Source organism: Chelonoidis abingdonii, chromosome 5, assembly GCF_003597395.2.
Source record: "Chelonoidis abingdonii isolate Lonesome George chromosome 5, CheloAbing_2.0, whole genome shotgun sequence".
NCBI classification, from domain to species: Eukaryota; Metazoa; Chordata; order Testudines; family Testudinidae; genus Chelonoidis; species Chelonoidis abingdonii.
The window spans coordinates 14,787,052-14,808,725 of NC_133773.1; positions in this window are offsets into that span (position 1 = coordinate 14,787,052).

Here is a 21,674-nt window from a genome sequence, read left to right on the forward strand (position 1 = left end):
TGTGGAGCGGAACGGCTGCAGAGCGGAGTAGCTGTGGGACAGGGTGGAGCAGCACAGAAGCAAGCAGAGCCAAGCAGTTTGCAGGGACAACTGGAGCAGCTCACAGGACAGCTGGTGGAGCAGAGCAGCTGGTGGAGCGAGGCAGTTTGTGAGGACGGCTGGAGAGCAGAGTGGAGTGGTGGTTCTGGTAAAGCAAAGCAGTTCTGTGGAGAAGGCGAAGCAGAACCACGGAGAGGCAGGGCAGTTGCCCCGGACCACGTAAGGTGCCCCTTTCTACCCAGGCTGGGGGAGGGACCTCTGCGGATAGACTCTTGAACTTTGGGGCTGCACTGACCCAGGACAGAGACTTTTGGATTGTGGACTTTTGGGACTGTGGGTGATTTGGGGGGGGGGGGGAACGTTGCTGGACTCAAGAGCCCAGGGGAAAAGGCACGCTCCAATTTCCTGGGGTGGGTCTTTTGCGTGCGGTTTGGTCTAGGAACTCTAGTTGAGGTGTTTTCCAATTTAGTGCTGTTGTTTATTCATGTAATTAAACTTTTTCTGCTACACTGAGACTCTGTGCTTGCGAGAGGGAAACATTGCCTCTTTGAGCACCCAGGGGTGTGTGTAAGATTTTCCCAGGTCACTGGGTGGGGGCTCGAGCTGGTTTGCATTGTGTTATTGAACAGAACCCTGGATACTGAACCGGCCCTTGTTGCTGCCAAATTCAGAGGGTGCAGAAGGGTTACATGATAAAAACCCTGCTTCAGTCAGACAGGGGGGAGTTGAAGGAGGAAGGTTGGATTGGAGCAGAGTGCAGGTTGCAGAAGTTGGAGAAGAGAAGAGAAGAGTTTGATAGAGAGAAATAGAAAGTTTGGAGGAGTGCTGAGGTGGATTGTGAAGTCCAGAAGAAACCCAGGCTTCTGTAGAAGGAGGCAAGAAGCCCTTCACAAGCTGAAGGGTAGGAGAGGGAAGTAACCCAGGGGAAGGAACCGCTAAGTCAAGTGGTTCACCACAACTCAGGGCTCCTGGGTTGGGACCTGGAGTAGAGGGCAGGCCCAGGTCCTACAGGTGTTCTAGTTAATCTAAAGCAAACCTTCCTCCCTTGGCAGGGAATAAGGCCCCCTGCTAACACTCTCATGCTGCCCTCTGGCCATGCTGTATCACAATACCTACAAACAGATTGCAGGATACATGATAGAAAAAGGCCATGACCAGGACACACTGCAGTGCAGGCTCAAAGTGAAGGAGCTACGGAACGCTTACCACAAGGCACGGGAGGCAAACCACCACTCCGATGCTGCACCCACGAGCTGCCAGTTCTACAAATTGCTGAATGTGATATTTGGTGGCAACCCCACCTCCACTGGGAAGGCCACTGTAGATACTTCAGTGGCTCCCGTGCCAGTTGAGAGTGGACTGCCAGGAGGAGGAAATCCTGGACAATGATGTGGCGGGTCAGGGGGACTCAGAGGCAGAGGACAACTGGGAGGCCAGAGATGCAAACAGCCAGAAGCTCTTTTCTATCCCTGAGGAGGCTTGCCAGTCACAGCTGTTGGATCTTGGCAAAGCACAAACAGGAGAGGAAGCCACTCGTAAGTGGATTTGATTTGGGGAATCTCTGAGGCGAGTTGTTAGGGGCAGAAGGGTTGCAGAAAGCAGGCTTGTGTCTGTCTGATGCACGTACCACTACATGCCTAGTCTGAGCGGTGGAACCAGGGTGTTGATTGACTCCCTCACTTCATGGGAATCTGCCTCAGAGATCTCCACAAAACTCTCATGGAGATACTGGGCAATCTGTTGCCACAGGTTCTTTGGCAGAGCTGCTTTGTTTCTTGCCCCATCAAGGGTAACTTTCCCACACCACTCTGCTGTCACAGGGCAGGGGGGACCATTGCAGAAAGGGGACAGGGCAGAAGCCGCAGTCTTGGAGGAGACCCTCTGTTGATTCTCTGCTCATCCTCAGCAGTGAGATAGCTTCTATAATTATCACCTCATCATAAATGTTGGGTATGGACTTGACTTAGGCTCAATTTGACTTGTTAATTGTCTGGAGGAGGGGAGTGAGGAAATTAGATTTTTTTTTTTTCCATCACCTTTGACCCCTCGTTTCATGCCCATCCATGTTGGAATATGAGCTCTAGGTGCAAGGGCAGAACAGGAGCTAGATGCTGTTATAGGGAGCCAGGGAGAGGTGGAACTAGGGCTTCGCCTCCCCCTCTCCATGCACTGACCATAGGGTGACCAGACAGCAAGTGTGGAAAATCAGGACGGGAGTGGGGGGTAATAGGAACCTACATAAGAAAAAGACCCAAAAATCAGGACTGTCCCTGTAGAATCAGAACATCTGGTCACCCTAAATAGCCAGCAGAGCTGGTTGACTGGCTGGACATAGGGAAAGTATGGTACACTCTGAAAAGGAGGGGTGGGGGGAATTGTAAATTACTTCTCCTTCAGTGTAACAAAGGTGTCTTGGGAGGAAGTGTGCCTCTGAGGAATGCCCTCCTTTGTCTTACTTTGTCTGACTTAGAACAACGCATCCTTAGCTCTCGTCCCCTAACGCTCCTACTCTACTTGCACTACATTGATGACATCTTCATCATCTGGACCCATGGAAAAGAAGCCCTTGAGGAATTCCACCATGATTTCAATAATTTCCATCCCACCATCAACCTCAGCCTAGATCAATCCACACAAGTGGTCCATTTCCTGGACACTACTGTGCTAATAAGCGATGGTCACATAAATACTACCCTATACTGGAAACTACTGACTGCTATACTTACCTACATGGCTCCAGCTTCCATCCAGGACACACCACACGATCCACTGTCTACAGCCAAGCTCTAAGATACAACCACATTTGCTCTAATCCCTCAGACAGAGACAAGCACCTACAAGATCTCTGTCAAGCATTCTTAAAACTACAATACCCACCTGCTGAAGTGAAAAAATAGATTGACAGAGCCAGACAAGTACCCAGAAGTCACCTACTATAGGACAGGCCCAACAAAGAAAATAACAGAACACCACTAGCCGTCACCTTCAGCCCCCACCTAAAACCTCTCCAGCACATCATGAGAGATCTACAACCTATCCTGAAAGATGATCCCTCACTCTCACAGATCTTGGGAGACAGACCTGTCCTTGCTTACAGACAACCCCCAAACCTGAAGCAAATACTCACCAGCAGCCACACATCACTGAACAAAAACACTAATCCAGGAACCTATCCTTGCAACAAAGCCCATTGCCAACTCTGTCCACATATCTATTCAAGTGACACCATCATAGACAATCACAGCAGCCACGCCATCAGGGGCTCGTTCACCTGCACTCCCAAGTGATATATGCCATCATGCAGCAGGCCCCTGCGGCCATGTTACATGTCCAAACCGGACTACTCTCTACGCAAAGATTATGGACACATATCTGACATCAGGAAGGCATTACACTGTGAAAAACCAGTAGGAGAACACTTTAACCTGTCTGGTCATTCAATGACAGACCTGTGGGTGGCAATTTTGCAACAGAAAAGCTTCAAAAACAGACTCCAACGAGAAACTGCTGAGCTGGAATTGATATGCAAACTAGATACAATCAACTTAGGCTTGAATAGGGACTGGGCATGGCTGAGCCATTACAAACGTTGAATCTATCTCCCCTTGTAAATATTCTCACACTTCTTATCAAACTGTCTGTACTGGGCTATCTTGATTATCCCTTCAAAAGTTTTTTTCTCTTACTTAATTGGCCTCTCAGAGTTGGTAAGACAACTTCCACCTTTTCATTCTCTGTGTGTGTGTATATATATATCTCCTCAATATATGTTCCATTCTATGCATCTGAAGAAGTGAGCTGTAGCCCACGAAAGCTTATGCTCAAATAAATTTGTTAGTCTCTAAGGTGCCACAAGTACTCCTGTTCTCCTTTGTCTGGCCCTTGTTCTGCTTCTCAGGAGGTGTAAATCCCCAAGCAGGAGCTAAGATAATGAAACAGAATGCAGATCATTCTCCAGCAAAGAAAATACAATGCTTTTCAATCAACATTTGCCATTCAGAAGGAGTTCTCCACAGAGCCAGAGCTCCTGGGTTAGTCTGAGAATAGCTGGATGCTTTACAGGAAGATAGCTGTAGATTTGCACAATTCGATCCCCAAGGATTAGAAGCGCAACTGTAACGACAGATAAACCGGAAGCGTTATTTCCTGCATTACCTTTCACAGTGTCTGAGCGCTTTCAGCAGGACTGGAGGACAGCCAGAAATATTCGCTTGTGTCAGCTACAGAACGTGTGATGCTGCTTAGTTGGAGAGGTCAGAGACTATCAGGAATATCAGGGTTGGAAGGGACCTCAGGAGGTGCATTACGGGCCTGAGCCAATGCCTCCAGGAGAAGGGGGTCCCACTGACTGCGGTGGGTGTTGGATCACATCCAAAGTGCGGTGTCCGGTAACATTAGGAATAGGTCCTACCTGGAACTCAGAGCTCCTCCCCAGAGCAGCTTGCCCTTACATAAGACTAGCCCCATGCCACTGTGCCCTGCTCTGAGCACAACACATGAGTTAAAGCACCGCAGCTGGCTGGAATAAAACTCACTTCTCCATTCAGCTGGTCATATTTCACTGGTCAGAAGGCCCCTGGCCCACTAGTCCTCCACTGAGCATTTCAGGAAAGGCAGCGCAGGCGTGATCAGAGCCTGGGAATGTGAAAACACAACCAGGGGGGAAAAGCCTCCCATGTCTGAATAACCCTTTTGGCCTTATCGCACAACAAGCCCCATTTATCTCTTCTTGGCAGCTGGGGAGGGGAAAGCGGGTCAGACCTCACACAGGCTTCTGAGGTCTGATTTCCTTTGTGTTGCTCGTGGTAGGGAAAAAATCAGTTCCTGGCTTACAGTTCCCTGATTTGGGGCTTGACACACCCGCTGACTTGAATGGAGCAGGATCAAGCTCTTGAGTCAGGCCAACATCCATTATAGCTCTGGTGTATCCCGAACAAATCCCCACCCTAGCGTTCCCATGTGACAGGTGCGGGGGAATCACCTCTATCAGAATTAGACCACGGGAAGGAGAATTCGCTTCTGGCCATTTATAGCTGGAATCCAGCCCGTTTGTGCCACCCTAGCCATGGAAAAGGGGCCAGATGGAGTTGGTTGGGATTTTTCAAACTCAGTTTCCAGAACAAGCAAAGTGTTGCAGACCAGTCAAAATTAGCAACAAGTTTTGAAATGAAAGAAACCCCCCCACAAATTTTGGATCCAAACTCTGGTAGATGGAAACAACTTTGCAATTTTGCTCTCTTTGGTGACTCCCGCTTTTCCCCCCGCTCTCAATTTTTCAACCAGCTGTAGGGTTGGATCACAAGGGGGAACCTGGCCTTGACACCTTTATCCCTACAGAAATATAGTCTGCACTGAAACTTTGCAAGGAAATCTTATCTATGTGCACAGAGGCGCACACATGCTCACAGAGAAAAATAAATAAAAGTCAACACATGCACCGATTGTAGAACACATTTCTTTGAACTATTGCATTTGACACGTTCCATTTTCAGGCCTATCACGAAGTCAAATGACTGCAAATAGACATGAAAATAGGAGCTTTTTCAAAAGCCGATTCCTGACCACAGAAAATGCTTTACAATACAATCATATTACATAATCCAGCGTGGCCTGGCTCACACACCAGTCATCTGAGGATGTGTGACAGCAGCTTTGGAACAAAGAGCTGCCAAGGGGTAGTGTTCCAAAGGACGCTGCCACAGGAAACAAGATGCTTAAACAGATGCTGGGAAGAATCAAGGATTCTGGCTGTGGGCCATGAAATTCAAGAGGTCATAAATGTGGAGACAGGAAGTTAAAAAAAAAAAGGATGGGGGGGGTCGCAAGAGCAGAGGGATGAAAGAAAGCCATGTGTGGGAGTTGGAAGCATGTCTCAGTAACGAGGGGCCAGACTCCTGCCTTTTGACCCATGCCTGAAGAGAGGGAGTAATGCGCAAGTTCTCATTCCACGCATGCTAAAGGAGGCCAGTCCATCCCTGCAATAGCATCCTACTGCTACGAGTTCAGGAATCCCTGTGGGTCAGGGTTTGACAGGCTGAGGGCAGGACCGAGGGACATGTATCACCCCCCAGTGCCCTGGAACTGTGATGCAGCTGTGAGGATCATCCAATTAAACTGCATCCAGGAGAGAGTGAGGACTAGGAGAATCCTTGGTGAACATGCTGCTGGGAAATAGGAGCAGAACTGCAGTGGCTGATGCTACTGTGGAGGTACAAGGGCTCTGCATGGATTACCCTGTGTCCCTTCCAGAGGAACCCCAAGATCCCCACAGAACTTGGGAAGTTGGCCAGAAAAATTGCTTTTTCTGCAGGGGGCAAACCTTGTCCTTTTGGAGTTGACTGCTCCTTAGTGGGCACCACCCCAACCGGCCCAGTGGAATTAGGAAACTGGGAAAGGAAAATTGAGACGACTCAGTGGAAGGATTGCATGTTAACCCGTTCCAGAGACGAAATGAAAAATAACAGCAGCTGGGGGGCCCAGCCATGTAATGCGCTGGCCTTTTTCTGTTCTGGAGATTTGTGCTGAGCCGCGGAGCAGAGGCACATTCATTCTAAGTGCTGCCGGTCCCTTCTTGTTGGGAATATCGAACTGCAAAAGGACGTTGTTGACACGTGTTGAGACAGAATGGGATAATGAGCAAAGGCCTTTGGTAGCACTGCATGGTGTCATCAGCCAACAGTTCCATTCTGCTAACAATTCCAGACATTATCTGCAAGATCATCACAGTGCAAGACAGTGTGGGCTCTGCAAGGAATGGGGCTAAAAGCCTTGCAGGAACAAGGAGTGGGCCTCAGGGCTGTGTGTACACTGCAGCCAGGGGTGTGAATGGCAGCTTGTGGAGACGCACCTATGCTGTGGCATCCTCGGTTCTGTAGTTAATAAGCTAGCTAGAGTACAGCTATCATGCATACATCTAGCCATTCACGACTCCAGCTGTAAGGCAGACGTACCTGTGTCTAAACTTTTCTTTTTTCTCCCCCGATGTCACACTGTTGCTGCCACCAGTTCATCTCCAGCAGAGGCTGCAGCCGTGGGAGTGCTCATGGAGAATACAGAGAGCCATCAGCAATTGCTCTGCTCAGGGTTAGCCAAAGCAATGCACGAAAAGCCAGCCAGAACCAGTCAGAAAAGGGAAAAAGTTTTTGTTAACAGTGTGAGTGATCATTTGGGGCTTTTGTTGAGAAACTTTGTGGTTGAAAATTTCCCAGATAGCATTCTTTTCCTGCATGCATCGCCCTATACAAGAGCATAAAGCACTCTCTGATTTTCTTAAGGAAACTCTATCAAAAGTAAAATAGCTTAGCTGGTTGACTTCCATAATTGATGACAGGTCATTTCAGAGGCCTTGAACATGAGCTCTCGGTGAGTGAATAGGAACAAGACATCCAAAAATCCCTGTGAGAAACACAAATGGGAAATGGACCAGATCAGTGCCAGCTTCCCCAAACTGCCATGGCTGAACCTTGAACTGGAGGGGTCATTTCTAGAGACACCGTAGTTCAGTTTCCATCAGAAATGGACCTGAGCCAAAATCCTGGTTCAGAACACGCCTGTTTGAAACTAGATCTCAGCTTGGTCACTGGCCCTTTTCTCTCAAATGGTCTAAACCAAGGGGAAGTTCATACCCAGAATCAGATCCAAACTTCAGGACCTGACCTTTCCTATATGGTCCATGGCCTGTTCAGCCACTGGCCTCTCTGCTTAGCCTGCCAAGGAGGGCACTGATTTGTGACAGTGGTTTGTAATAACAATGCTTAGTCACCTACAACTGAGCTGGGCTGGAACAGAACCAGCGTTCAACCATTTTTCCTCCCTGGATAGGCCCCTCATTCTACTGAAAAGTCTCCGGGATAAGTTTCCCCTCAACTCCTAAATAGTGGGGAGCTGCAAGGCAGAGGCGTCCCTCTTTCAGAGCCTTGTCGCATTAGCAGAATTGAGCCAGACACAACTACATGTCTCCAGGAGTGCTGCCAGCTTTTTTGAGGCACTAGGTGGCGGAAGGTCCCGCCCCCGAAATACCGACGACGACTGAAGCAGCTGAAAATGTTAGCGCCCTAGGCGACTGCCTAGGTTGCCTAATGGGTTGCGCCGGCCCTGCCTGTCTCGCTCAAACCAGGGTTGGCTCCAGGGTTTTTGATGCCCCAACTGGGGGTGGGGGAGGAGCTGCAATCATGATTGGCGGCACTTCAGCGGCAGCTCCACTGTGCCGCTTTCTTCTTCGGCAGCACTTCGGCAGCAGGTCCTTCCCTCCGAGAGGGACTGAGGGACTGCTGCCGAATTGCCACCGAAGACTCGGACGTACCGCCCCTTCCCCTTGGCCACCCCAAGCACCTGCTTGCTGCACTGGTGCCTGGAGCCGGCCCTGCCACTGCACAGACATTCCCACTTACCATTAGGCAGCAGCTAAAGCAGGGTTCTCACACTGGGGGTCGGGACCCCTCAGGGGGTCATGAGGTTATTACATGGGGGGTCGCGAGCTGTCAGCCTCCACCCCAAACCCCGCTTTACCTCTAGCTTTTATAATAGTGTTAAATACAAAAAAAGTGTTTTTAATTTATAAGGGGGAGTCGCACTCATAAGTTTGCTGTGTGAAAGGAGTCATCAATACAAAAGTTTGAGAAACACTGAGCTAAAGGCTATCAGATGTTAAACTGATACGCGAGAACTTGTGTGCCGAGCAACACTGGATTGTCAGAGAGCAGCAGTGGAAGGAGGCCAAGGAACGAGGTGAGTGGGTGGCTGATATTTCTAGGACTGGCAGTTCATTTTTCCGTTACCTTACTCCTCCTCTGCAGTGGCGGAGGGCCCTGGAGGCAGTGCAAACAGTCTCATGCTGCATTTCACCCACCCTGGTTGGGAATGTGGCGCTGCTTCTGCCCACTCCGCCAAAGGCTTCTTTGCTTTCAGGCTATTGCACTTACCCAGGCTCCAGCTTCTTTCGAGGTATTCTGTCCCTTTTAACAGGTCTGGTTCCTGATTTGTTCCTCCCCCATGTCACCTGGCATTGAATTCTGCTGGTAGTTTGCCCCCGCAGCATAGATCCATCTTGTGCGAATACTGTTGCTTGTCTAGCTTTTTTGCCCTGATATATAATGGTTTCCTGACCTGTGCACCAACAGCTCCCAGCAGCATGGATAAATGACACAGGAACACCACCTATGAGGCCTGGGACAGAAGCAGCTAGAAAGAGCCAGCCCAGATATCCATTTTGCAGGTGCAGTTGTCCCAACTTTCCCTTTTAAAAGGGGGGTCCAAATCCATGCTGTGCTAGGTTAGTTCGTTCCTTGAAGAGATGCAGGGAAGCATATGGGGATCTTGGATGGGTGAGCTGCGTTTCCTGTGCACTGCAGAGTCCAACTGTGTGAGGTACCGTCGTGTGTCTGTACAGCAGGATTTGGGAGCTGAGATAGGGCTCAGCACAGTGAAGAAGGAGACAAAATCAATTGTCCATTGGTGGATGCCAGTAACGAGCACAGAGCAACCTTTGGAGATGATTCCCCAACTCCCACTCCACAGCTGCACAGTGCCCCTGTACCAGGCCTACCTATCTTGGCCTGGCACAAACTGTGTGACCTTAAGAATGTGCCAACACTTTTGAGGGCTACTGCTGTGGTAAATCAAGCCCAGTAGCTGTGCCTGGATTAGTAAAGCCAGTTTCTTGGATTGTTCGGGAATAGGTTAAAATAGCGTCAACAAACCTGAGCCCCAGGAGAGGGTAGCTTAGAAACACACCAGGGAAACTGCCTACATACCAGCATGTCAGTCATGCATGCCAATGCATACTCACCCTCCTTGAGCAGTGTCGCGTCCCTTTCTAACTCTTACCAGGCATGCCAATTAGTGATGGGGGAATCCCAAAGGTTTGCAGGGTCAGCTGGAATAAGCACCCAGTTTGACAATGCTTCATCCGATCCCCTTGTGTCTGTCTTATTAGGCTGGAAATCTCACAAGGACAGGTTTGCTCATGAGCTTACTAGTGCTTCTTGGTTTTGGATGGGCCAGAAATAGCCTGAAAGCATCCTGCCCCACAGCATCTTCTTTGCTGGATAGAACCAAAAAGCACCACGAAATGGAAAAAAAATTAAAATGGGAGAGGAAAATGTTAACCAATATTTTTCAAAGCTCAAAAAAAAAAATGGTTAGAGTCATTGGCTAAAGTTTGCTGGTTGATCACGGTTTATCCAGAGCAGTTCAGCTTTAGTGATGTTAAGCTGTACCACAATGTATTGGAACAGAGAGGCTGGAAACATGAAGAGGGGTTAATTTGGTAGAAACTTCTGGCATGGGTTCTCAGACCCAAGCCCAATAAGTGGGTGAGGTATAGAGTGAGTCCAAAAAGTAGAAAAACGATGTCCCACACCTACACACACACATAAATATATCAACATGAAAGGGGATTTCTGTTTTGCCGGGTTTGAAACAGATTTTTTTTTTAAGAATATTTTTTGAAAGCTATTGAAATTTAAAAGGCATGTGGTGATGTTTTTTTTTCTTTTCCCAGGGAGCAGAAATGATGTGACGTCAGTGACCCTGACCCATCATCATGAATAACAAGTAAGTGAATAAATCATAATGAATAGCGTTCTGGCCAATGTCAGCTGGTGTCACTGTTAAACATAATCCCCATAGTCTTTTGCTTAATGTGGTCCAGGCTTGGGAAGACCCTCTGTGTTGTTAATGTAGTGTGTGATGCAAAGTTCTGGGTTCTGGCAAGCAATAAGTGACTTTTTTTATCTGACCTGGACTCTGATTAGGATCAGCTGTGGAGGCAGAGTTGCTCCCTGAGAGCTGGCACAGGTGCTGGGCTGTGAGTCTTGGAAGTAGGGATTGGCTTGCATGCTGTTTGTGACCGTCTCTGTTCCAGGCCGGGTTTAGATAATGTAAATGAAACAAGTGAAACTTACAATGTTCCCAGACTCTGTGTCACTAATTTCTCCTCCACTGGGAAAACTGACCTGCAAGGCCTTGGAAATCCACTACTGCCATTAGTTTGCAAACATACCTGAGCTTAAAGTTGTTCTCTCAACGTGTCCATCCAATATTTACAAATAATGCACTAAAAAAAAAAAAAAAAAAGAGGATGAGTTTGCAAATGATTCATGAACTGAAAAAGTATTGTATTTCCAATGAATATTCTATACCCCAGATACTTATATCTTCCAATGGATGTATCTGTCTGTCTATATTGCATATGAGAAGGAAACAAGCTAGATAACTACTGCACGGCTACTTCAGTTATTGTCTTCTTTCTGGAAGGTATTTATTAAAGCTGCTCTGTAATTTGGGACTTTCCATGGAGTCTTTCTTGTGAAGAGCATTTCATTGTTTTCATACCTATCAAACCCCATCTTCTCAAGGAGCTATAGTTTCATCCAGTTTCACCCATTTGCTCATTTTCCTGGAAAAGGATGTGTTCTGATGTGTGCCTAGTATATGTTATGAAATTGGGGCAGGATGTCACTCATTTCCTCCAGACCCAAAGGAAACAGTATATGGAAAGTTTTTGTTGTCATCAGCTTCTTGTATTTGTGGTGAATGATTCTGCCCAGTGAATTTCTAGTCATTGCTGCTGCCCATGCTTATAACTGTAGCAGCTTATCAAGCAAGACACTGACTCTAAGAGCAAATACGAGATAACAGGCCTGCAGCACTAGAACTTCTGGCAAGAAATATGCTAAAGCGAGACTCAGACTTTACCTTCCTTGTCACTAACACTATGACTCATAAGCGTAGCTGCGAATCCAGCTGACAAACCATTTTAATGCAAGGACCCAGCTAATAGTCGGGCGGGGAAGATTTTTATCTCCTGTACATTTGAGTTATTTGGGGATTTTATCTACAGCAGTTTGAGCAGGAGCAAATCCCCTCCTCTTCCCATGTCCGGCGTTAGCAGTCAGACTGCAATAACGTCCAGGCCTGGTATAATGGCTGTATGTCTTCTGCCAGTTCCACAGACACTAAGAGCAAGGTTGTTCTTCTAGCACAGAGCTGAGTAAAGAGGGGCGCAGAGGGGCACTGCCCCACCAGGAGGCATTGTGCTTTAGACTCATAGTGTCTTCCAGGTTGCACAGGGCAGCAAGATGGGGTTAGTACTGGAACTAATTTGCTACAACCGTCAAGGGTGTAACACACCTCCCCAGGCCCCCAGTCAGCTCCATTTGCCTATGTATAGTGAGGTGGCACTATGTCTTTGCTGCTCCCTGCTTTTCCTCACCTCCTCTCTGCCCAGTTGCCGTCCCCCTAAGGGGAAAGTTGTGACGTTATTGATATAAACTGGGACCATATAGAACATGGGTTGCAACCAAGGTCCTGTAGTGGCACCAAATCTTATGTAAAGGGGTTCATAATAAGGTGTCTAAGACCAGGTTATGGGTTACTGGTTATGATTATGCTGTCTGTATCATTTTTGTAGTTGAAGTTATAAGTATTGGCTGTATACTGTCTGTATTTCTGGTGACACCCCAGACTAGTTGGTGTCAGCTCAAGCTTAGGCCTGCTTGAAATGGCCCATTAAAGGACCATCACTCTACACAACTGTAACCCATTGAGAGGAGGCGAATATAAACTGTCTTGTGGCCTACAAGTGTTATTACAGACAACTGGCCCATGTGACTAGGTCAATTCTGTCCAATTTTGCTGTATAACTTTCCCACAGTTAGAACAAAGAGGAGTGGTTCTTAACACCTGTGAAAAGTCTATATAAGGCAGAGGCCGCATCTCCATTTTGTCTGCAATCCTGCTTCTTAACTCTGGAGGGCACTTTGCTAGACAGTTAGCTGAGCTCTAATGCACAGTGACTGATGATCTCCACTCCATTGTAGGGTATGTTTTCAGCAGAACTGGATTTAAACCTGTCAGTTTACTTCTATCACTTTGAGCTACAAGCCTAACTAACGCACTTTGGCATTTCTGTACGGTAATTATGTTCAGTTTACCCATTCTATCGCTCTCTTTACCCTCTATCCTTTTTTCATATTTATGAATAAACCTTTAGATTTAGATTTCCTATCAAGGAATTGGCCAACAGCTCGTGATTTGTGGGTAAGATCTGATGTGTATAGACATCCTGGAGGCTCAGGCGGCATTGCTCAACACCATCGGAGAGCTGCTGACTGGAATGGTCTCCGCTTCAATGCTCTAAAAAAGTGCGCGTCCCTCCCGACGTCGCGTGAGCCAAAAGAGACTCGGTGCTTGGGTCGACTGGGATTCCGATCAGGGTCGAGTCCCTGTTCGTCCTCCCTCTGGGCCGATAGGGCAGGCGTACCACACCTCGCAACGCCGACGGCGTGCCGCGTCCTGCAGACTCCCGAGGACACCATCTCGGAGATTCCTGCTAGGATCGCTGCCTAAGATCATCCATTCGCTGCTGCCCCATGGCATATAAGATCATAAAGCCCTCAACACTGCTCCTGACCCCCGCATTCGTCCTCGTCCTGACGTAGGTTGCGCCGTGGCAAAGGTGCCCCTCAACTAAGGCAGTCAAGCTACCATCTGGCAGCTGGTCAAAAAGGCCCCAGATGATGAAAGTAGCCTCATATATATCTCGAACGGCACGGTGCCAAAACAAGTCCACTCGCATGGGAGACTCGTGTGACAGTCGCGGGTCCGATTCGCACCAAAAAACTAGAACGCCTTCCCTCCTGACTGCCGAGACCACAGTAAGAGACGTATCGGCGGGACCGCGCCTCATACTGCACGAGAAGCTGAATTCGCAGGCCCCTCTCCGGCCAGGATGTAGCCCACTTTCCTAGCGGCTACCAGTGAGCGGATCCGAATTCCGGTCGAGATCGGTCTAGGAACAGCACCTCCGCCTCAGCGCTAGTGAGTCATGCGTCCCGTCGCACGCAAACGCCACGTCACCGGCTAGGGAAGGCGTAACTTGGGCTGCCTGCTGGTATGAGAGCGAGAGAGCGGCAGGACTTGGGAGTTTGGTGCACAAGATCGAGACGGAGGCAGCTATCACCGTCAGCCCAGAGCCAGAGGCGTGCTACGAGAGTCCTGAAGGCGTCCGCCGTCGCACGGCGCTGTATGTGGATCACCTCTGCGGTAAAAAATCCCGACCAGGCAATGGCCTTGAGGTGACCAGCAACGGGACTCCACCACAACTCACTTCCATCCCCGGCGGGCAGCTTCACCGCCGTTCGCCGACTGGTGTTCTCAACCCTCTTCGCGCCCTGTGATCTAAACTTGCGTCTCCGCTCTATGGTGCCATCCGTCACGGGGAACAGATCAAGACTAGAGATCAGGACTGCGGGTACCACCTGGAAACCCTGCCTCCCGCTCCTGTGCAGATCGTGCAAGCCCCACCCAGCAGCCGGCAGATGTCCACAACGCCATCCAGATTGCCTATGCTAGTTGAAGGCTCGCCCCACACCTCGGTGAGATTGCAGTCAACAGCACCACCCCCGACCCTGACAGCCTGCTGCATTTTGAACCCAGACATCGTCGTCAACCGGATGCGAGCTGCGAAAAAAGATCCCTTGTTCGACGTGACGATTCCTTCGAGAACCAGGACCCCCGCGGTTCCATGAACCCCGGCTGCTCGTAAACTCGAAAAAATATGCCCCCTGTCTGACACACCTTGCGGCAATAGGGCTACAGAGGTTAAACACCCTAACTTGCACCTGTAAATCGTGGGGCGCTAGCGCCTGGGACGCCTGTAACGAACGTGTACTTAGGTGCTGTGGGTGGGCCGTCTACTATGGCTGCGCTTCATGAGACTTTGATGTCTCAGGACACTATCCGGTGGATCCAGGGACAATTTACACCGAACACACACCTGGCCCACCTGCCAGTCACCAGGATGAGCCGATGTGGCTCCACGCACATCCGACTGGGGGGGGAGGAAAACCCTTGACAACCCCCTACTAAACTACTTCCCCTGAGTACTCTGAACCCATCCGATCTGGAACAACCATGGAGGGTCACCGCTGTCACCATTACCCTAGCCCCGCTGCTCTCATCATGACTATGTTGTAACCCTTATTTATTGTTATCTGATTAGTGACGATGTACCTCACTGCTCGCCCTACTATATGTCTGACCAGCCACCACCCGTCACCGCCGCATTGGGACATACAGACTGATCGTACTATATACTTACAACCATTAACCAAATCCAGCATCCCCCCTTAACCTGTATGTTGCCCCCGATGACTAATGACTGACACCGTCTCACTCTGTTGTATCATCTTTAATTGTAAATATTCTCTAATAACATATTGACTGGGCTGAGGCTTGGTCTTTGGGATCATGCTTGGTCCTTTGGGATCGAGAGAACCTTTTTCTTTTACTGGGGTGTTGGTTTTCATAACCATTCATCCCCAGGACGTGTGGGACTGGTGGTGATACTGGGAGACTGGAGTGTCTAAGGAAATTGCTTGGGTGACTTGCGGTTAGCCAGTGGGGTGAAACCGAAGTCCTTTTTGTCTGCCTGGTTTGGTTTGCCTTAGAGGTGGAAAACCTCAGCCTTGCGCTGTGACTGCCCTGTTTAAGCAATTGGTCCTGATTTGGCACTCTCAGTTGGGTCCTGCCAGAACCACATCGTCACAAAAGTATCTGAAGAACCTCCTTGTATTTCCCCGAAAGCCAGGGCACAAATATGGCTGGCTCGTAAGTGGGCCCCCAGCCCTGCCCCACCTCACCCCCCTAGGTCCAAGCTGAGGTGCATCAAAGGGACAGCCATGCATTAGCATTTTGGAACAAGCCTGGGAAATCATTTTTCCCACTCCCCCAAACATAGCTGATCCCTGCCTGCCATAATCCCATCACCATGCCCAGGGCCAGCCTCAGGGTTTGATAGGGGCTTACTGAGATGGGTCTTTAGGGCACACTGACTTGCTGTACATCAAAAAGTATGTGTGCATGGGGGGTAATCTCTAAGGCCCTGCCCAGCCTCTTGCTGCGGAGATGGAGCCCCATTGCTTCAGCTGCTGGTGAAAACTTCGGGGCAGGAACAGGGTCCTCATCAGGGTGCATGAATATGGCACCTAGCCACGTCATGTGCACTTCCACAATGCAAATAATAAATACTTCTAATCATTATGCAGAGGAAAGATGAATAGGTGGTCAAGGCTCAGGGACTGAGCCAAAAAAATCGGGGATACTAGCCTTTAGAGAGCGCTGCTATAGTTACTGCCTTCCCCAGTGCTCTAGCTGGGGAGAAAACCTTCAGCACAGGATCTGGAGTGCATTGAAAAGGAAGTTCTACTGCCTGGGCTGGGCAAAAAGCCATGTCGGGCCTCTGCCTTTCCTGTGGTCCAAGGAGCGTGACCTCCTGGAGCTCTCTGCAGCAATGCAGAAGGTTGTGTGGGACGAACCAGGCAGTGGGGTGATAATGTAGTGTAGTCAGGGGGGCCCCAACAGTGGAGCTGAGGCTGTGGAATTGGATGAGGAGTAGCTCTCTGATGGTGCTTTGGGAGAGGCTTTTAAGGAAGATGAGGGGTTATTTCTTCTCCCCCAGCTGAATGGCATGAACAAACCCTGTGCAAACCACACTCACTCAGTCCTTGCACTAGGGCTGAGACTCTGGAGAGGACAGCGTGCTCTGGGCACTAGACTAGGGAGCAGGAGACCAGGGCCGTATTCCTGACTCTGCTGCTGCCCTGCTGAGGGATCTTTTTGTTTCTCCCCTCAGTCTTGGGCTGCCTTGTCTATTCAAACTGTCAACTCTTCAGGGCAGAGCCCGTCTTTCAATACTCCATATGTGCCTACCCCAGTGGGATCTGTCTAAGTGGCAGGCCCCTTTAAGGGGAAACGGGTGCCATAATTCGCTGCCTCCCTGCATGAGGGAGCAGGACTAATGGTGTCAGGGACTAGCCTCATGAACATCTGGACCTCATAAAAATGGGGGCAGGGGAGAGGAGACTACAGGAATCAAGTCAGGCTCCTGTAGGAGGCCCTGAGGTAGTGGGCTATAAAAAGCAGGAAAGTTCCATGGGGAAGCTGCCAGAGTCAAGGCAGTAGGAACCTACAAGGAAAAAAGGTCTCCGGGAGAAAGCCCTGAGAGGCCGTGCTCAGCTGACAGAGTAGGGAAAGCTTTCAAAGTGGCACAGAAGTGGCTGAAATGGCCGTAAGAATGGAGCCCAGAAGGCAGACTGGCGAGTAGGCCAACTGGAGTGGAAGAACCGTTTGTTTGGAGGTTAGTGTGGACTTTTATTACCCTGAGAGGGGACTGAAGTTGAAAGATGACCTGACTGGGGGCTGGACCATGAAAGCTGCAGGCTGCTGCAAAACCAGAGCAGACAATAGGGCGTGCTAGAGTGGAAGAACCCCCTGCAATGCTGGGCCCTAGTTTGGGATGGGATGCTCTGGTGGTGAGCTCCCCCTGGTAGAGACCCTCACCTGTGTGAGGGTGTAAATCATTTGCACCTTAAAACTCAGATCCACACAGCAGATCTCAGTGCCGACAGCCTGCTTCTCCTCAGATGCCTGGGCAAATAGGGAGAAGAGAAAAGCAGAGACAAGGCCACCTGGCAGATCTGAGAGAAGACCTTGCCCTTAGGCCATGAAATTAATTATCATCATTGCTGTGCTTTCAGGGCTATGCAGGAGAGAGGAATAACCGCAGTATGTATTGGCCTGGCCTCTGATGTCAATGAGAGAGTACACTGAAACTCATTGACCCGATCCATGACTGATTTCAGTTCTCTGTTTTCATGGATAGAAACACACATGGCGGTAAGCGGGGAGGAATCATTCCATTTTAGACCCCATCACGGTCTGTAGCTATGGCATCCATTCCTGTGACATGCTAGTTAGTGGGGTGAATTCAGTTCTATTCATTAGATCATCTAGTCTGACAATAACAGGGTCCACGTTTCCCCTTCATCCTCCCTCTTTAGTAAGAGTTTTCTCTTCCCTTTCCGTAAATGTAAACAAGAACTAAGTCGTTCTCCCAGTTCCCTGTACTAGCCCACATACTTGTGCACTCTTGCTAACTGCTCTGAGGACTTTGGTCAAGCTGTGATAACATCTCCTCTGGGCTGGGTGGGAATTTTATTGCTATGCAGCGTAGACAGGATCATTTGTTTCCTTGTCATAATGGGATCCACATTGCTTGTTAATCAGACTCCTTTTCTGTATAAGGAAGATTCTGCACCATGTAGACACTGTAAAATATCTTGCTATGTCAGACTTGCTATTCTGTTCTGCCGAGCTCTGGAGCGTAATGCCAAGAGAACTGAAAGATGAGGTTGGCCACAAAACCCCAATAAACAGTTCTGTGAGGGGGTCCGGTGCAAATTGGCAGCTACTGTAATTTAGGGTGGATTTTGACCAGTAATTGTGACCCATTGAAAAAAGAACAGGAACACTTATGGCACCTTAGAGACTAACAAATTTACTTCAGCGTAAGCTTTTGTGGGCTACAGCCCCACTTCATCGGATGCATGCAGTGGAAAATACAGTAGGAAGACATATATACACACTGAGAGCATGAAACAATGAGTGTTACCATACACACTCTAAGGAGAGTGATCAGTTAAGGTGAGCTATTATCAAAGAACTGTTTGTAGCGGTAATGAAAATGGCTCATTTCCAGCAATTGACAGGGAGATGTAAGGAACTGTAGCGGGGAGGAAAGAAGGTAATGCAAACCGGTCCTACTGAATTACATGTTTAACTGTCTGGGGCTTGGGACTTTGGGGTTCTTTATGTCCTTTCTAGGTAAAAACAGCAAGAGGCCATTTGAAAGAGCGTGATTTTCATTTATCTGCCACTATTGACTGCACACAGTGCATCTGATAAAGGAATAGTGTCACGTTAAAAGACAAGACGATAAAATGCATTTCATAGAAAAATCTTACTCAGACCAAAACCTGCCCCATGCTGTTGCCCGTTGCCATTTCTGGTGGTGCAGCCACACAAATATGAGTAAGGCAAAAAGTCTGTTTGCCAAGTATGGATTTTTTTTATTTTTGCATGACTAGTGCGATCTACAGAATATCTGCAGCCTGGGGGAAATTTGAATTGGAATTTCTTTATCCCATCCACTTGTAACTCTCCCTTAAAGTGCCATGCACACTTGATTACCTAATCCTTATTTCTTTAACAGAGCGCTGGCCTCCAAGGTCCAGGACATGAGGCCAGATCAGCTGACCAATATTACCTTCATGAGGGAGCCTCTCCATTTCCTACTTTTATTTATTAGTTCCCATGTCTATTGGAGTGGTGCCAACAGACTGGCCAAGAATGAAGCCTTGTCATGCCAGGCACTGGACGAACAGTAGTAGGTGGCCCTGAAGAACTTGCAATCTAAATAGACAAGACCGACACAGGGTGGGAGAAGGGATAGAGCACACAGGCAGAGTGAACTATGTGAGAGCAGCCATTGTCCTGCTAGTTCTACAGTGGGTTTGATTTTTGGGGGGTCGCTTTCAGTTAGGAGGGGATCAGCTAAAAGGAAAGAAAGGGGAAGACAGAGGGGACACTGAAGGGAAGAGTCAAGGGGGACCAGGAAGATGTCGAGTGAACATGAGGTAAAAAGACTGTGAAAGAGAGAGAGGGTTGGAGCAAACAGCCAATCAGCACAGGGTAGAGAGAGTTCTGTCAAAATGGTAGAAAGTTCCCTGAATGTCTGAAGGTTCTTGCTTTAGCTGCTTCTGCAGCTGCTCCTACCTTGCCCAGGCGTCTGAGGAGAAGCAGGCTGTCGGCACTGAGATCTGCTATGTGGATCTGAGTTTTAAGTGAAAATGATTTACTGGCAGCACTTACAGGCCCCAGCCAAGGTGAGGGCCTGTCCTGGAGGGGAGCTCACCACTCTCAGAGTGGCTCATCCTTGCAATTTTTCTCCAAGGCCTCATTTTCCACAGAGGATCACTGAAGGAAGGTTTTTTATCCACAAGATCCTTTCAGGTGGATATTTCCCTGGAGGAGAAGAGGGGAGGGGAGCGATCAATGCTACTGAAAATCACTTCTGTTGTTTGAAATCCTGGTCATCTGATCTAAGGGCCTGATCCTGCAAACGTGCACACATGCCCACCCTTATTCACATGAGCAGCTCCATTGACTTCCATGCCCCCAGTGAGAGTCAGACACTGGAGGATGTATTTGCAATGTTTCGTGCCCAAGAACTGCTTGCCAGATCCTCAGATGGTATAAATAGTCACAGGTCCACTGACTTCAGTGGTGCTATCACAATTCACACCTTCTGAGGCGCAGCGCCTGGAGGTTTTCTAATTGGGGTTGTATATTTAGATGTAGTAAATACACACTCATGATGGCACCAGGAAGCGGTCTCTTCATTGTGGTCAATAGCCATAGGGAGACCTTGGCACCAAATCATGTCAGAAGCACTTTGTGTACTGAACTAGTCTGTAGCACAAGTGATATCAACCTCTGTCTGCTAATATTGACAGATGGCCAAGGAAAACACTGGATTTGTGCATGAAATTGTATCATTTTTCAGCTGTGCTTTAGTGGCTTAAAAGGTTTCAATTGCATATTCGTATTAGGGCAAAGGTTTGCTCATTTTCACCTTCTTTCCTGCCCTTCCCTGAAGTTTCCTCTTTTAAAATAATAATAATAGAACAACTTTTTCTTTTCAGTTTCACAGCTGCTTTCCTGTAATCAGCAATGTACCTCCCTCATTGTCCTGCCACCTGCAAACTCCCATCTCCTGCATCCCATTGCAGTGACTAGGAGCTGCCCCAGCTCCTATTCCAGAGCTCACCTCACCCTTTGCCCAAAATGGTTATTTATAAACCTGCCTGAAATTTTTCACAGCAGAAGTTTCTTTGTTCCACGATGGTCTTTTCTCAAAAGGGAAACTTCTCATGAAATATCACTGTCATTGACGCATTCTGGTTCTCCCTCCTCCCCCACATTTTCCATAACGCTTTTAATTTTATAGAACTTTTTAAAAATAATTCTTGAGATTTTTCCACTTACTAAAAGCCTGGTAAGAAAATGGGCATTTTGATAAACAAGAAACTCTGACAACCACATTGAGAAATGCCATGAAAGGTGGAGATGCTTCAAACCCAGCACAACTGAAACCACTTCAAGATCTTAAACTTTTTTGCAAAATTGTTTTTCCTATTTTTCAAGCAGTTCTAGTTATTGATCCCTCCTGGAGCTCCTGTATTGTGCTGTGTCAGGGTGTACACTTGCTCTGTCGCTTTAAAGGGTGCAGTGTAAGGCCCTCCAGCTCCACCAGCTGGGGTGTGTGAGGGGTGACCCCGGCTCTGCCTGCTATCCACCCACTTTTAGACAAACTGCTCAGAGGGGGAGTGGGGAAGCAACTTGATAACGGCCCCAGTGCTCCTCCACACACACTATGTTCAGGAGCTGCACTTCTGGCTGGCAACACATGGCCCATGCAAGGATGTGGGGAAAGAGGTTTGCTCTCTCTCTTTACCCTGTGTAGCCATCGAGGATGGGCTTTTCCAAAGCCCCTAGAGCCCAGATCCTCAGTGAGTTAGGCACACAAGTACCTTAGAGATCTAGACCTGAGTGAGGTAGGAGCACAAATCCCATAGATTTTCAGTGAAATTTGTGCTTCTAAATCACTTAGGCATTCTTGCAAATCCCACTCAAAGACTAGCCTCAGTCTAGCCTACTAGGGTATGCCTACACTGCCTGCGTCGGCTGACTCGGACTCACAGGGCTCAGGCTGGAGTCTGGGCTTTGAGACC